We start from the raw sequence: 4,842 nt of genomic DNA, 5'->3' as shown, positions 1-4,842 counted from the left end.
ACGGATCTGAATGTGCTTTGTCTTCGAGTGCTGAACTGGGTTGTTGGCGATCTTGATGGCGCTTTCATTGTCGCAGTAGAGTGGCACTTGCTTCAGATGAATGCCATAGTCTATGAGTGTTTGCTTCATCCATAGAAGCTGAGCGCAGCAAGATCCAGTAGCAATGTATTCAGATTCAGCAGTGAAGAGAGATACACAGTTCCGCTTCTTTGAAGACCAACACACAAGTGATCGTCCCAGAAAGTGACATGTGCTTGACGTAGACTTGTGATCCACCTTGTCACCAGCATAATCAGCGTCCGAGAATCCAACTAGATCAAACTCTGAGCCCTTTGGATACCATAATCCTAGTGTTGGGGTGTAAGCGAAATATCAAAGAATTCGCTTCACAGCTAAGTGATGTGATTCCTTTGGTGCCGCTTGGAATCGGGCACACATGCAAACACTAAGCATGATATCTGGCCTAGATGCACATAAATAAAGCAAAGAACCAATCATGGAGCGGTATACCTTTTGATCGAACTCTTTACCATTGGCGTCAGAACCCAGATGACTCTTGGTAGGCATTGGCGTCGTATAACCCTTGCAGTCTTGCATTCCAAACTTCTTCACGCAATCTTTGAGGTATTTCTCTTGAGATATGAAGAAGCCGTTGCGTTGCTGCCGTATTTGAAGACCAAGGAAGAACTTCAGCTCACCCATCATGGACATCTGATATTGCTCTTGCATCATGTATCCAAACTCATCACTGTATTTCTGATTTGTGCAGCCGAAGATAATGTCATCCACATATATTTGGCACACAAACAGTTCACCATCATATGTCTTCGTGAAGAGAGTGGGATCCAGGGAACCAGGTTTGAAGCCTTTGCTCTTCAAGAAGTCTTTGAGTGTGTCATACCAAGCACGAGGGGCTTGTTTGAGGCCATATAGTGCCTTGTTGAGCTTATAAACCATGTCAGGATGTTTTGGATCTTCAAAGCCAGGCGGTTGTGCAACATACACTTCTTCTTCAATCTTGCCATTGAGAAAAGCACTCTTTACATCCATTTGATACAGAAGGATGTTATGATGATTTGCATAGGCTAGCAGTATGCGTATAGCTTTAAGTCTAGCCATAGGAGCAAATGTTTCATCGAAGTCAATTCCTTCAACTTGAGTGTATCCTTGAGCAACTAGACGAGCCTTGTTTCTGACAACTTGACCATGCTCATCTTGCTTGTTGCGATATATCCATTTAGTTCCTATGATATTGTGTTTACGAGGATCAGGATGCTTGACCTGTTCCCATACATTGTTCAGCTCAAACTGTTGAAGCTCTTCTTGCATAGCTTGAATCCATTTAGGTTCCATGAAGGCTTCATCAACTTTCTTGGGTTTAGATATTGAGACGAATGCAAAGTGCCCATAGAAATTTGCTAGTTGTGTTGCCCTTGAACGAGTGAGTGAACCAGGTGCATTGATGCTATCGATTATCTTCTCAATCTATACTTCACTTGCAACACGAGGATGAACTGGACGAAGATTTTGCTCTTGCTAATCATTGTCATCGTTTGAAGGATTGTCTTCAGGCTGAGCATTGTCTTCAGGTTTGATCAGGTGCAGAGATGATAAGTTCCTCTTCAAGCTGTACTTCAAACGGTATGATTTCTCCAGTTCCCATAAGCTTTATGGATTCACTGGGTGAAATTTCATCTAGCACATTTGGCAGGTGCTCTCTTTGCGAGCCGTTAGTCTTATCGAACCGCACATCCACAGTTTCAACCACTTTATAGTGAAAGAGGTTGAAGACTCTGTAGGAGTGTGAATCCTTTCTGTAACCAAGCATAAAACCTTCATATGCTTTCGGTGCAAATTTTGAAGTGTGATGTGGATCCTTGATCCAGCACCTGGCACCAAATACTCTAAAGTAACTCATGTTTGGCTTCTTACCAGTGAGGAGTTCATAGGATGTTTTCTTCATAAGCTTGTGAAGATAAACACGGTTGATGACATGGCATGCAGTATCAATAGCTTTAGGCCAGAACTTCCTTGGAGTCTTGTATTCATCGAGCATTGTCCGAGCCATCTCAATGAGGGTTTTGTTCCTGCGTTCCATGATGCCATTCTGCTGTGGCGTGTACGGAGCTGAGAACTCATGAGTGATGCCCAATGTATCAAGATAGGTGTCGAGGCCGGTGTTCTTGAATTCGGTGCCATTGTCACCTCGGATGTGCTTGATCTTGACGCCATAGTTGTTCATGGCTCGATTGGCGAAGCGTCTGAAGACATCCTGCACTTCAGTCTTGTAGAGGATTATATGCACCCATGTATATCTTGAATAATCATCAACAATGACGAAGCCACAGAGACAGGCAGTAGTAGTAAGGGTTGAGTAGTGAGTAGGGCCAAAGAGATCCATGTGTAGCAGTTCGAAGGGTTGAGTTGTTGTCATGATTGTCTTCGAGGGATGCTTGGCCCTCGTCATCTTTCCAGCTTCGCAGGCACCGCATAAGTGATTCTTGTTGAACTTGACGCCCTCGATGCCTATGACGTGCTTCTTCTTTGAAAGAGTGTGCAAGTTCCTCATGCCAACATGTCCTAGCCTCCGATGCCAGAGCCAACATTCTGAAGCTTTTGCAAGAAGACATACGGCAAGCTGTGGTCCTGCTGAGAAATCTACCATGTACAAATGATCTTTCCGATACCCTTCAAAGACTAGAGACTTGTCAGATTCCACTAGAACTAGGCAACGATATTTTCCAAATATCACAGTCATGTTCAAATCGCAAAGCATTGAGATGGACATTAAGTTGAAACCAAGGGATTCAACAAGCATCACTTTATCCATGTGATGATCCTTTGAGATTGCAACTCTACCTAGACCCAATACCTTGCTTTTACCAGTATCAGCAAATGTGATGTGACTTTTGTCAGATGGACATAAGGTTGAGTCCATGAGAAGACTTCGCTTGCCAGTCATGTGATTAGTACATCCACTATCAATAATCCATTCTGAAGCAGCTGGTGTCATACCCTACAGTGCAGTTAGGGGGATAGGCTTCACGAAGAGCATTGTGAAGCATAAACATTTGACGAGCAAGAGGATTATTAAAGCTTAGATCGAGGTTAGGACTAATAGGGCAAGTAGCAAGCGACTCAGGAACAAAATACATAATAAGACCATTTGGGCATTTGCTCTTGCGCCCTACAAGATGTTTAAGGTCCCTAGTAATAGCTTCAGACGCATTTGATTTTCGGCTGGAGACCTTTCCCTGCAAAAGAGAGTTAAGCTTTCTTAGCCACCCACATCTTCAAGGGTGGCTTCGAAGCAATGAGTCTAAGTGCAGCATCTGAGAACTTTGGCTTTGGAGCCCTAGCAAATAGTCTTGCAGGTGGAGAATAGTACTCATAAGAATAAGCAGAGTAGTTCTGGGTCTTATGAACATGGCGGTTTGATGAAACACGCTCGTATCCATAGGCTTGAGTACGGTATCCCTGCAAAACATTTGCGTTAGTGCGACTCAAGTGAGTCCTCTGTCTGTATGAAGCCTTTGGACCATATGAAGCCTATGGTCTGGGGTTTGTCTTCTTCACTTGTGGTGTCATGACGACATTCACAGGAAGATTCTCAAGACACTTTTTCGGCACCCAGACTTTCTTCATAGGTGGCCCATTCCTGCAGTTAGTACCAATATACCTGGCAAACACTTCACCATTCTGATTTTCAAATAGTCTGTAGTTTGCATCAAAGGATTCATCAGTGATGATGGGATTAGCACAAGTGAAGCCAGATAGGGTGGATGGATCCACTGAAGGTTCCTTTGCAGCAACCCATGTGTTTTTGGGGTACTGCTCAGGTTTCCAGTAAGAGCCATCAGCATTCATTTTCCTTTCGAACCCAACACCCTCTTTCCTAGGGTTTCGGTTCAGTATCTTCCTTTTGAGGACATCACATAGTGTCTGATGCCCTTTGAGACTTTTGTACATCCTTGTTTCAAGAAATGTCTTCAACCTAGCATTTTCATCAGCAATAGCAGTGGCATCCTCAGCAGAGGGGTTAGTTACCACATCAACAGTTGAAGATATTGCAACATTAGCAGCAGTAGAACATCCAGCAATAGAAGTAGCGTTATCACGCTCAATGCATTTAAGACATGGTGGTTCAAATCCTTCCTGAGTGGGACTGATCTGTTTGGCGCGAAGTGACTCGTTTTCTGTTTGAAAATCTTCATGAGCCGCTCTCAATTTCTCAAGATCTTGCTTCCTTTGAAGATAATCATAGGAAAGCTTTTCATGAGTTGTTGAGAGCGTTTCATGATGACTTTCAAGTTCCTCATACTTAACATGAAGATTTTCTATGTCTTCAATTAAGGATTGAGATCGAGTCATTTCAGCATCTAACAGGTCATCGCTTTTGTCTAACAGTTTTTGAATATGTTCCATAGCTTTCTGTTGTTCAGTTGCAACTTTAGCAAGTGTTTCGTAGCTGGGTTTGGAACCACAATCAGAGTCATCTTCACTGGATGTTTGATAGTGAGTAGTGCGTGCGTTTACCTTGCCACCACGTTCCATGAAGCAGTAGGTGGGAGCGGAGTTGTCCTTTTCATTAGCATCGGTGTCGGTGACGAAGTCATTGTCTTCAATGTTGAAGATGGACTTGGCAACGTAGGCTGTAGCCAGACTCGCAACGCCAGAATCGGACTCCTTCTCAGACTCCACCTCCGCCTCCTCAGAAGCAGACTCCTCCTCTGAATCCATTTCCTTGCCAACAAATGCACGAGCCTTGCCAGATGAGCTCTTCTTGTGTGATGAAGACTTTGAGGAAGACTTGGAAGAAGACTTTGAGTATTTCTTCTTCTT

Source organism: Triticum aestivum, chromosome 2A (genome assembly GCF_018294505.1).
Source record: "Triticum aestivum cultivar Chinese Spring chromosome 2A, IWGSC CS RefSeq v2.1, whole genome shotgun sequence".
In the NCBI taxonomy this organism is placed as follows: domain Eukaryota; kingdom Viridiplantae; phylum Streptophyta; class Magnoliopsida; order Poales; family Poaceae; genus Triticum; species Triticum aestivum.
This window is presented reverse-complemented; position numbering follows the sequence as displayed.